Source organism: Myiozetetes cayanensis, unplaced genomic scaffold, assembly GCF_022539395.1.
Source record: "Myiozetetes cayanensis isolate MyiCay16 unplaced genomic scaffold, myiCay2020 scf1, whole genome shotgun sequence".
NCBI lineage: Eukaryota > Metazoa > Chordata > Aves > Passeriformes > Tyrannidae > Myiozetetes > Myiozetetes cayanensis.
The window spans coordinates 97772589-97786034 of record NW_026086604.1 but is presented as its reverse complement, the minus strand read 5'-3'; the positions used below and the strand labels follow the sequence as shown (position 1 = coordinate 97786034).

The 13446-nt window shown below is 38.2% G+C and overlaps 1 protein-coding gene across 3 annotated transcripts in view; it reads right to left on the bottom strand.

Moving 5' to 3' along the window:
- Positions 1-13446, bottom strand: part of SUGCT (succinyl-CoA:glutarate-CoA transferase) — a 316929-nt gene that overhangs the window by 129129 nt on the left and 174354 nt on the right. The window lies entirely within an intron of this gene.

Here is a 13446-nt window from a genome sequence, read left to right as displayed (position 1 = left end):
TATGTTTTTATGCATTTCCTTCCTTAAGAAAACAACCAATTCCAACTGACATTATGTTCTTGGATTAATCCCTTTTGCTTTTGCTTCTTCTTCAGAGTAATTTCAGAAATTAGCAGCCTTTTAACTGTTATATGAACATTGCTAACAGGTGATTAGAAATAGTGCTAATATTTCATATGAAACTCAGAGGGATAAGAGAGGTCAACTGCTCATCACAGAAGATTCACTGTAAGATAGTACATTAAAAAATAAGCAAAAAAAAGTTACAGTGATTAATTCTATTGTATTTTTACTGCCGAAAAATAGAAAAAAGTGAAAAAATTCCCTTGAAATTAAAAGAACCCTTTTGGGAAGGGCTCCATTTTGGTTTACATGCAGCCCCATTTTATACAATGCTGGCTGTGAAAAGGGATTTTTCAACTGGTCTTTAGTGGAATTTATGCTAGTTTTACCATAGCCAAAGGAGCACAAGGAGCCTTGATGCAAATGAAAATCTGTTCTTTAATGTGCACACTACTCAAAGTAATAAAAATTTTATTATTTTTTAAGTTATGTACACCCACTGTGAAATATCAAATACGCATGTTGTAAACACAGTGGACTGAGTTCAGACATGATGTAAGCATGTGTAACTCAACTGACTTCAAAGGGACCACTTGTGAAACAGAACACTACTTAGCATGGCTATGAGTTGCGGGATCCATGCTAAATTCCTGGATCATGTTATTTTAAATAGAATTTTTTTGAGCAGTATAGTGTTACACAGCACCAAAAAGTAAAGCAGAACTGGACTGTCAGTAATCTGTGGGGTCAAGTATCAAAAGAAAGATTTCTGACTTCACGTAAGACACACAAAACATTTCAAGCAGCCTGAAAAGAGCAGAGGAGAGTGCTGAGATGTCATTTCAGAGCAAGAATAGCCACTGTTGCCTTAAACAAGGAAAAGCTGTACATAAGAAAAGCAATTACTGTTTAAGCAGTGTATGGAGAAGAGAGAGGGGAAGGAGCAGGACCCACAGCCTTGGGAGATGGGACCACAATCAGGGCAATGCCATAGAATCAGACCAGCCAGAACACCGGCACATGCACTAGCACACAGAGAGCAGTAGACAAGGTAATAGGTGGCATTGATCTTGTGCATTATTTTGAAGAACTCCACTTACTTTTAAACTTTTTCAGCTTTCATCTATTGCACTGCTTGGCTGTATTGTTTTGGAAAATATACAATGAAGTTGTAGCTTGTAATACTACTTTCTCTTTTTCCCTTTTTTTTTTTTTTAATGAAAGAAATGCTAGGGCATTAGATGATTCACAACCACTGAGACATTTCATCATGGATCATCAGTGTGCAGACTAGGAGCTTGAAATCAAGTGGAAAAGAAACTCAGCAGAGAAAGCACAGGCAAGCAACGCTGCTGAAAAGAAAGACATTCAAGAACGGAACCAAAAGAGATGGTCAAAGAGAAAAGGCCTTTCTGAAATAAATAAATGGAACAGAGCTTCTGACTTTTTATGCAGAGGATACTCATTCCCAAGTTTTGCCTTTTTAACAGTGTTGGTCAATGAAGATTTCGTCTGGCAAAGTTATTGCAGTATTTGGTGAGAAGTTTTTCTGACTTACAGGACAAACGCATATGAACTTTTTCTTGTGAAAGTTGAACAAAATACTGCATCCTTTCAAAATCCCACCAAAATCACTGTTTTGCTCAGAAAAACTCCAAGGCATTTTACTTTGTAAGTTTTAAAGTTGCAAAAGTAGGCAAATTTCATGAAACAAGAGAGGATTTATTTCTTGCAGCAATAAGGAAAATGCCACAAGTGTTATTTTCTCTCAACATGAGCAAGTAGCTAACTTGCTATTTATTTTCTGTCAGAAAATATGGTGATAGGGATAATCTGTGCCCTGGGCAAGAATGTGAAAAAGCAACATATGTAGATGCTTTGCAACTCAGTTTGAAAAAATCACCTAAGATGGCTTCCCAATTTAAGATCAGCTATGAATCTCAAAGTAATGTGAAAAAAGAACATATAGTAAATAATCATACAAATATAAAAGCTATCTTTTTTCAAATGCCAAGTATTAATACATGAGAACAGCCCTAAATGGTCACACTGCACTGGAACATACTGAGAGACAGGACAACTCTCAAAAGTGTCACATATTAGTAATTAATTTTAAATTACTTTTATTGACCTCAAGAGGGTTACAGTGATGTAGCTTTTGACTTTTGTCCATAGTACAACTCTTCTTGTTTGAACACTTGTTTGGTTGTCCCCAAACACTTGTTTGGTTGTGCTTCGATGATATTCTGAAGTTTGTAAATCAAGTCAAGGACTGCAACAGCATACAGTGTACAAGAGTAACAAAACCTCACATCTAAACACTGATTCTGGGGACTCAGCAAACAACTGAAGCTAGTTTTAACATGTTCCATGCTTTAGAAGTGTGCCTGACAGCACCTTCCATTCAAAATTAATACATGGATTATCCATAAGAATTTGACTCTGATCAAACAACCCTGTATGCATAGTTCCTCAAAGAATAATGTAGTGATGAGTGCATTAATAAGACTTTCACAGCAGTAAGCAGTGATAGTAAAACCTGTCTTAAAAAATATCATCCATTTCTTGGAGTCACTAAAGACTGCCCAATAACTGATGCCCAGATAAAGGGCTGTAGCTACATGTATATACTTGGCCTCTGAAAAAACAGCCAGGAAATAAATGTTTGATCCTTTTTATATTATATATATATGGATATATATATGTGTGTGTATATATATATGTATACTTGTACAACAGTGGATTTTCAGTGTTTGGTCTGTTACAGACAGTATAAAGGGCCAAGCCTCAAGCTGCCATAGATCTACGATTCCAGATGCTTCCAGTATCACAGAATATTATTCAATAAATAATATACGTATACATCTTGAAAGAGGAGCACACAGAGTTCTAGAACTATTCTGTATATACAACTTTGGGATGACCACACAGAAAAAAAGTATCTGATCATAAATTAGTTTATAATTAGGAGGCTGAAGCAAACCAAATTTTATTTTGAACTCTGTATAATTTTCAGATCAGACTTACATAACAACATGAAGAAATAGACTGCTGTAGTTTAAATCCTCAACAGTAGAACACCTACTGGTAAATTGCCTTCTCTGTCTGAAATACAACAAAAGTAAGTGTAGGGTCCTGCACCTGGGGAATAATAACCCCATGCACCAGTACAGGTGCTGGACCTGCTGGAAAGCAGCTGTGCTTAGAAGGACCTGGGGATCCTGGTGGACAACAAGCTGTCCGTGAGCCAGAAGTGTGCCCCTGTTGTCAAAAAGGCCAAGGGTATCCTGGGGTGCATTAGGAAGAGCATTGCCAGAAGGTTGTGGGAGGTGATCCTGCCCCTCTACTCTGCCCTGGGGAGGCTACATCTGGAATGTTGTGTCCACTTCTGCGATTCTCAGTAGAAGAGAGACATGAAGCTCCTGTAGAGGGTTCAGTGGAGGGTGAAAAGAGATGATTCAGAGGCTGGAGCATCTCTCTAACAAGGAATAGCTGAGGGAGCTGGGCCTGTTCAGCCTCAAGAAGAGACAACTGAGAGGGGATCTCATCAACGTCTGTAAGTATCTGAAGAGAGGATGTTAAGAGGTTGGATCCAGGCTCTTCTCAGTGGAGCCAAGCAATAGCACAGGAGGAAGAAACTGATGTACAGGGAATTCCACCTGAATGGGAGGAAGAACTTCTTTACTGTGCAGATAACTACACACTGGAACAGATTGTCCAGAGAGATTGTGGAGTCTCCCTCACTGGAAATATTCAAGAACCTTCTGGATGCAATCCTACGCAATGTGCTCTAGGATGACCCTGCTTGAGCAGGGTGGTTTGAACCAGATAACCCACTGACACCCCTTCCACCCTTACCCATTCGATGATTCTGTAATTAATATTAAGAATTCTGAATGCCTTTGAATGACAAATTTTTGCCTCTATGTAATCTAATATTCACCTATTTGCCAAGGTATTACCATTTTCATTGTATTCTCATGCCAAAACAAATGCTTGCCTGTGTATTTAAATGTCTTTGAAATATCACAATACTGAATTCCAAAAAAACCGTAAAAAAGCTATAAAAAGGAGCCTGTAAAGAGTAAGATGTCATTCTGAATATTGTCACAAATTCACAGTGTTGAATGATTTGCATGATGCTTTACTTTTTCTGCAGCCTTGTTTGAAATAAAGGTGTCAAAAGTGTTCCTACCTATTGAACAGAACATCACTGTTTGTGCTTTTACATCTAAGTAGCAAGAAATGAAAGAAAACCTAGCTTTTCTCTATTAGGTATAATTCCCTATGTTCATCTTTTTTGAAGGAACATATCAGGGTGAGGTGAGAAATGTGATTTTAATGATTGACTCTAAGAAGAATTTAAATTATCTATTGCTTTTAGCTTGATGATCATGCTACAAAAGGAAAGCTAGGGGTAGAATTTAATTCACATTACTCAACTATCCAGAGCAGCCTTCAAAATCATGGCCCTGGAGCCAGAGCATCTCCAAATGGAGCAGGCAGGTACTGGGGGCAATGCAGGAGGGCCTATGGAGATCTAGTCTTGGCCTTCTCCTCCACCATTGCCCCTCACAAGGAAGGGGATTCAGCTTGTTTCCAAGTCGCAGCCAGACTGGATGGGCAAAGCAAGGAAGGAAGCAAGGAAGGAGAAGGGACAGGGAGGTCACTTAGGCAGCTGGGTGTGAGGTGCCATCAGTACTCATCAGAAGTGCACTTCAGCTGCTTCCTTGCTACAGAAATTTCATAGCCTTGCAAACTGGGACTGCATACATCCACAAACGACAATCAAGTGTATTTTGTCAGAGTAATTCTGAAGTCAACGGAGTGCACAGCTAAAACTCTGAAACTTCTTCGGTATAAAAATAATTCTTAATGAGATGTAACAATCAGGAGGACAAAGTAAAAAAGGAATGGTGTGTCCTACCAGGTTCCTGACCTGCCTGCCTTGTTCTTGTCAGTTTTTGAAAACTGTCAGTTTCTTGAAGAGATCAAGTTATCAGGTTCTAATAATGATACCTGAATAGATTTGTTTATTTTCCCAAATGTTCTGAAGTATACTTTACATTGTACTTCTTTCAGAAGACTTGCTGTAGATTGATCTTTTAAATGTATCATAAGTAAAATCCTAAACACTCCCATGATTCAAAAGAAAGAGGGGGGAGGGGAGAAGTGTGGATCATATTAACTTAATTCAGAGAAATGATGTAAAAGCTCCAGGGATTAAACAGACGCATGCAGGTTCCCTCATACAGCCCCGAAACAGATTTGTGCTAACAAGATTGAATTTCATACCTTGGGATGTTTGAGAATTTGTTTTTCATGCCTCTATTCACATAAATGGTCTTCTTGACTTCAGTGGGTCTAACGGCATGAGCAACAATGGCTTGTGAGCTTGCATAAGTAACAGGGCCTCTTTAAGACTTAATAAAATATGCTCAAACAATATATATTTAACGAAAGCTCTTGATGAAATTAAGATCAGAAGGACTAGTACAGAAATTTAACAGCAATAGGAATGAACCATGAAGTAGTAAAATTTGTAAGTAGGAATGTTGAAGACAAATGATGGCTCATGTTTGAAAAACAGCACATCAATATGAAAATCATGACTTATGCAAAATGAGGGCTAGCTGCTATTTGATAAGACTAAATTATTTCCATTCTCCCTTCAGGAAACTTTGTAAATAAACATATGTCTGTCAAAGAATTCCAATCCTGCAGAATGAATGCTGACCATGTTATGCCTCAGGAAGTGCCTAAAAATTGTTTAAGCAGTGTTTTTTTGCACAAACAACAATCTCTTTTACTAAAGTCTTTCACAGCAACTTTCTTCCTTTTTCCTTAAAACGTGTTTTGTTCTGCTGTGACAGAAAAAAAAAGCCTCTTCCAGTTTTTGGTGAGCAAAACAAAAATTGTTGGAAAAATACCCAAATATACACATATGTATCAGGAAGCAGATTTGCCTCAGCAGCTAGTAGTATTTCCAGACTGGCTTCTGACTGAAGAATTCCAAAGTATTTCTACCCATCTCAGTGGAGTTAGACTAGATACACACCATTGCAACAAACGGAATAATCTAGCCTGGAATTACTAACATATCTTCAAATCATTAAACTCCAAACATATTAGCAATAATAAATAATATTTTAAGGAAAATACACTGTATCTAAGTCCCACTGCAAGCTTGAATTGTACAGTATCATTTCTGTGGGGTTCAGTTGTTCTGAGAAGTTCTGGATAAAAAGAGTCAAAAAAGATATCCATGTGAGCCTTTGAAATGCTATATGTCCTAGAAGAGTGAGTTTACATTGTATTTATACTTTGCACTATGCACTTAAATCTGTCAAAGGCTGAAGTGAAATTAGCAATAAGAACTTGAACGTTTGTTATTTTCTCAAGAGCTTACATAATTTCTTTCACCTCATGGTAAACACGTTCTACGAGAATCAAGGTACTACAGAGAATGAGTTGCCATCAACTCATTTCAGTCTTGCTAAAACAAAGAGACAGAACATAAGCTGGTTTAGGAAGAAGCATAGGTACAATTTATGAAGGCATTGGCATGAAATGTACATTTCTCCAAAATTAGGAATGATGAAATGCTATCTTCTCTGAAGCTGGCATAGATGATTTCAGTTATTGCGAAGGCCAGATGGTCTCATTACTTTGCATTAGCTATGTGGTAAGCCAGAACTTCCTCAAGGCTTCAAATACTTTCTCTGTGACTGGCCCAAACTACATCAACAAGATAATGGGATACTTGTTTTCAGGTTTTAGTTCTTGCTTCCTTGGTCACAGAGAGACACTCATGGATTCTACTGATCTGATCAGAAATTCCAGTTTTTAAGGCAGATGGAGGTATTCCAAGGAAGTCTGCTTTTTGTAAGGAACACTTTCAGATATTGTGATTTAGCAGCCATAATTATGACTAAAAATGTCAGATTCAGTGCAAGTCTCCAAGTAAAGTGTTCACAGTTATTTCAGGACTGGCTACATGCAGGTTTACAAGTCACAGGAACAAACACACTCACTGAAATTCAGCCTGTCAAGGTCTTCAGGTGAGGGCCACCTACATGGTTGACATCCATGCACTGGTACCCCAGGGGCAAGCTTCAGAGCAAGAGTCCAAGTACTCTCCTTTCTTCCTCATTGTAAAAAGAGGCCAAAAGAGGTAATTTCACCATACTTTTTTTCCAACTTTCTGTTGGATGAGGTCTGCAGTTTATTTTAAGATGAAGAACAGAGAAAATTAGTTGTATTTAGAGTGGTCCTAGTATATTTTCATGTTCTTCTAAATACCATGACCATGCTTAATAGATGATGAGTCATGCCTGCTATTGATCACTTGTTTCCTATTCACTCCCAAAACCTTTTTCAGCTATAGCAGATTTTATATGATGATCCCTTTTAGCATATTTCCATACAGAACAGCATACTCATTTGTTTGTATTACAACAGACATACTTTCAAGCCAGAAACAGTTTTACTTTCTTATGCCCTATAGAAGTACAGACAGTTGGTAGGAAGAAATAAAACTGTGACAGAGTATTCCAGCTGGATCATTTTCATATGAAACAGGAAGGCCTATAGAAAAGTATGTACTAAAATAATGAGTTTATAAATTAATGGTGATTGCTACATGTCCCTTGATAGCATCTAAATCAATTGAAGCTGTTATAGAAAAAAAACAGCAACTTTCACCTAGAGCAGTAAAAGTACTGCTAGTTACTTCCAAAACTCCTGCCTAGCCGCTCTGAATTGAATTTGTTTATACTTAAAGGACTGTACCAGAGTGAAGACTTAAGCCAATATAAGATTTTCATAGTTATCAAAGAAAATTATTCACTACATTCATTTTATGGATTTGTTTGCTCTCCCAGAGGCATATGCCTAATTCAGCTGTGAAGGATGGGAGACTTTCTCAAGTTAAAACATCAGAATTTAGATATTTCTGCTTATTTTCTCAAGCCCAAAGGACCAACTTCCCTTCATAGATGGAGTTCTTTATGTTATTAGCTAAGCTTCAATCATGCCTAAACTTTGGAACTGAACTTTCATATGCTCTTTGGTTTTGTCTTGGATTTTTTGGTGGGGTTTTGTTGTTTACTTTTTCTTTTTTTTAAGTACTACAAGATGTTTGCAGGAGGGACACTCAGTAAATGGGAATGTCTTGAGAGGATATACTTGCAGAGACTTGCTACATGCACACACTCTCTGTAAAATGTACTCCATATGCTAATTTGAATCCACATACTCACCTACACATACATAGGCAACATTAATGTAGAAAAACATTGCTGCCAGGAAAAATTACCCATTATACTTTAAATAGCTATACCAATGCCTAGCTCTTTCTCAACTGTAAAATCCTTAATCCTCCCAGATGGATTACAGAGGAGGGAGTAGGAACAGTAAAAGGAGAAGGGGAAGAGGAAATGATGGGGAAATGGAGTCCTCCTAAAGAAACCAGCTCCACAAAGTCATAAACAGAGATGATAAAAAGTGTTTGATTCAACACAGAATCAACTTCTTCAATTTGAAGAAAAAAAAAAAATAAAAAGAAAAAGAAAAAAACCTGGCAAGAAACAAGTCCCTAGTGCATCAATTTCTCCCCAGATAATAACCATAAGATCCTGAGCTACTTCTTATGAGCACAATTTCCTCATTGTTAGCAGCTGTTCATTGGTTAGCATTGCACAACTGGCCAGGTGCATTATGAAGGGAATAAAGGAGGAGAGGGGGTTGTCTTCCTCCAAACCATCAGATGGACTAATAGTATTCTTCAATACAGCAGTAACTGGCCCACTTCCTGGGCTACATCTGAGTTTTAATGAATGTAAATAAATAGTGGAAGGAAAAGGACACCCACAGTCCTGGACAAAGTCAGAAATCTTCAGGTATTTGTTGGGTTATTTTTCTGTCCCCACTTCTCCAGAAGTTGGGAACTGCAAGATGATGTGTTTCTTTCTTTTTTTCCTAGCCTCCTGAGAATTCCCAGTAAAGCCTCAGGGAACCAGATCAGTCCTTCACCAGTTGTTTTGGGGGCAGGCAACAGGCTGGCTCATATTCAGCCCTGTCAAGTTTACAAACTATACTGTGGCTGTTGATATTAAAATGGGCCAATAGAAGTTATTCTGAAAGCTCCCTGAATTGACTTCTGTCAATTTGTATTTTCAACTTTTCTGTGCACTACTTAAAAGAATTCTTGATGTGATGACTATTTATTTTCAGTAGTTTATCTATACCAGTTCAAAAGCTACAACTATTTTTGCACTGCTCTCATTGCATACTAGTAAGTGGATGATGCCACCATAACTTTGCACAGAAATAATTCATGGATGCAAGCTCAGAAATGTCTACAGTAATGAGAACTACTGAACTAATTAAACTGAAAAACCATTTTAGCAACAGTATATTGTTCTTGATATCCTGTGCAAAAAGTACAAGGCAAAACCATAACTAGCACCCAAGAAAAGAATAATAACAAGGATCAAGATACTCATGCATTCATCATCATTCACGGCTACGCTTCATGAACGAAGATTTGAGAAGGGCTCTACCTACACTTGCTACAAGCACGCTGATGGCTAAAAAGGCCAATGCGAGATAGACAAGTCTGGTTGCAGAAGGCACAGCAGAAAGACTCCCCAGGTGATATCGACAAGAGGCGATTCTTTCTGCAGTTGTCTTTTCTCCTCGAGAGTGATCCTGCGTGTGTTCTCAAAAGCAGCAGCAGCGTTATAGATGGTGTGTCTGTCTCCAGGCCTCCCAATTGGAGGCCAGGGTAGACCAATGGTGGTGATCAAAAAGGTATAATTTTTTCCTTAATTTGAAACTAGCTGATTTTTAACATTATAAATCTATTACAATAGGAAAGATATTAAAAAATCAAAAAGACAGAAACACAGAACACTTTTGAGGAAGAGTCTGTAAAACAAATTATATTTCCAAAGGTCTAGGATCTAACATATAAACCTTACAACTGATAAAGCCAGAGCATCAGAAACTTATTTAAACCCTGTTTTGACAGAGGATAAGGTATCCTGCAGGATAATTTGTGCGAGTAGTAATACAAATGTATATCAAAACTCAGTGGTTTCTGAATGGTACACTATCTGTACTTTCATACCTAGACACCAAGTGAATGAAATACATAAAGTGTCACTTGCTATACCTGCTGTCCCACACATGCCTTGCTAATCTCTAACTGCATGGATTCAGACTATAAATTCATAATATGTTGAGATTGTACATACACACAAGTAGATTGGCTTTATTGCTTTGATCACTACAGAACATAGAGAAGCACAAATAAGGATAACTACAGACTATCACATAGTAATGGAAAACACAAGCTGGAAAGCTGTCCTTACCACCAGAAGAAGTTACCATATTTTTCTATTTCATCTGCCAAATCAAAGGGAAAATTTTATCTAAATAATATCTAAACAAACCTCTATCAAGAAAAGGAAAGTTTGAAAGGATGATTTTTTTTTACCTCATATTTTGACTTTAGATTACTTTTAACTTCAAATAGTTTTCTACTGCTGAATTTTTATCACTTTTATTGTATTTTTAATTGTTTTCCTATATTCTTGCATGCATATTTAAATTATACTCTTCCACTGCTTGAACTGAATATTTCAGGTTGCTCCCCTTTTCAGAAATCCCAAATAATGTTGCACTTTTGATAGTAACCAATAATCAGCTGTTAACAACAAGAAGTTTTTACTTTTAAGAAGTAGCTAAATATCTGACAGCTATTCCCTTGAGAAGTACTAAAACCGACTAGCTCATTATTGTACTACTTGACTCAAATGCAGTCAGATTTGTCACAAAGTACAAGAGAATCACAAGAAATAGTTTGAGTCATTGTCTTTAATAACAGGTAAATGTTTGATGGAGGTTTTCTTATTTGAATACCTAAATGAACATTCTAATGAAATATCTCAATTCATGTTTCTATTGCCTAATTGGCTCTTCTGGATAAAGCAGACAAATCACAACACCTATGTTAGTGGGTGCTAACAACCATAAATTTACCATTTCTGAAGTCCAATGATAAAGATCATTCAACCTAATGTTAGGTCTTTGGCTCTAAAAATCTTGTACCTCCAGGCATAAAGAATCTGATTTTCACTTTACATTACCTTGACTATACAAGCCTTAACACGGTTGATTTCACCTAGTTGCAATTTCAATTAGGTCCATCAAGTCTTTTTTTTCTTTTAGACCATGAAATTAGTAGAAAGATTTATCTCAGCCTAACCTATTTCTCCCAATGGTCAAGGTGACTATATCCATCTTTCTGGGACTGGATGGTAACTAAACACTTAAGCTCTAGATTTCTATAGGAATCTTACTGTTGGCACCTTTCCTTTCCAGCAGGATGCTGTTACCCCACTGCTCTGGATCTAAATATTAGTGCCTCATTTTTCTGACTTATTTTAAGTTCCACTCACTCTGGGCTCTCAGATGGCTATCAGAAAACACAGCAAGCAGACTACCAGCAAAGGAATGTGCATCAACCATTGTCATGTTGGTTATTTGAAACAGTCACATCCAGAGGGTAGTGGTCAATGGCTCAGAGTTCCAATGCACATCAGTGACAAGTGGTGTCCCTCAGGGGCCCGTATTGGGACCAGTGTTATTTAATATCTACATTAATGACATAGACAAAGGAATCAAGGACACTCTCATTAAATTTGCAGATGATACCAAGCTGAAAGGTGTAGTTGCCACACCTGAAGGACAGAATGTCATCCAAAGGGACCCAGTGGTCAAGTTCGAGAAGTGCATCCATGGGAATCTCAGGAGGTTTTACAAGGCTAAGTGCAAGGAACTGGACCTGAGCTGGGGCAACCCCTGGTATCAGTACAGGCTGAGGGATGAACAGATCAAGAGCAGCCCTGTCAAGAAAGACTTATGAGTGCTGGTGGACAAGAGGCTGGACATGAGCCAGCAATGTGTGATTCTGCAGCCCAGAAAACCAAATGTTCCTGGGCTCATCAAAATCAGTGGGGCCAGCAGATCAAGAGAGGTGATTCTGCCCCTCTACTCCCCTGTGGTGAGGCCCAACCTGTAGTACTGAGTCCAGCTCTGGGGTCCTCAGCACAGGAAGGTCATTGACCTGTTGGAGAAAGTCCAGAAGAGGGCCAGCAGGATGATTAGATGGATAGAGCATCTTTCCTATGAGGAAAGGCTGACAGAATTGTATTTGTTCAGACCCAAAAAGAAAAGGTTTCTGGATAACTGAATTGCAGCCTTCTAGTACCTAAGGAAGCCTACAAGAAAGACAGAGAGGGACTTTTTACAAGAGAATATAGTGACGGAATAAGGGGGAATGGATTCAAACTGTGAAGAAAGTAGGTTTAGCTATTAGGAAAAAATTCTTTACTGTGAGGGTGGTAAAGCACTGGAACAGGTTGTTCAGAGAGGCTGTGGATGGTCCATCCCTGGAGGTGTTCAAGGCCAGGCTGGATGGAGCTCTGAGCAATCTGGTCTAGTGAAAGGTGTCCCTGCCCATGGGAGGGGCTTTGGAACTAGATGATCTTTAAGGTCCCTTCCAACCCAAACCATTCTATGATATGATGCCATTATATTAAAAGAAAGAAACAATCTTGCCTCTACCCCCATTTCCATTCAAGAATCTACTGTTTTTCTGGATGGGCTCATCAGAGAAACCATTAAAGGAAGATTTGCTAGACTATGCTGATTTTCATAAAAGGCATCATCTCAGAACATCCCAGGCCGAGAGTGCTGCAACTTTTTTAGTCTGGAGAGAAGTCATCCTCAGAGGGAATTTTATCAATGTATATAAATACCTGAACGGAGAGTATAAAGAGGAAGACAGGCTCTTTTCAGTGGTGCTCAGTGACAGGAAAAGAGGCAACAGATACAAATAGGAGGTGCTGTCTGACCATCAGGAAACACTGTTTTACTGTGACAGTGCCTGAGCATTGGAACAGGCTGTGGAATCTTCTGCCTTGTATGGAGATATTCAAATTAAAATAGACATTATGCTAGGGAACTAGCTCCAGATGACCCTCCTGGAGCATGGGGATTGGACAGAGAACCTCAAAAGGTCCCTTCTAACCTCAACCCTTCTGTGATTCTGCAAAGAAATTCAAGATAACGCTCTTGGATAGGAGTTACAGCACAAAGTGAAATAAAACACAATTCAAAAAATCAGTATAAGTTCTTACTTCTGATACGGATACAACCTTTGCTGAAGCCAGATTTCTTGCTGCTAGTGACATACAGAATCTCCTTTTCATGTTTCCTTGGGAAAGGATCACTAATTGCATTAGAAAAGGAGTGGATGAATTAGTTTTGACTATCGTTATTTCCCTCTCAGATCATCAGCTGAAGTCTTGCTTA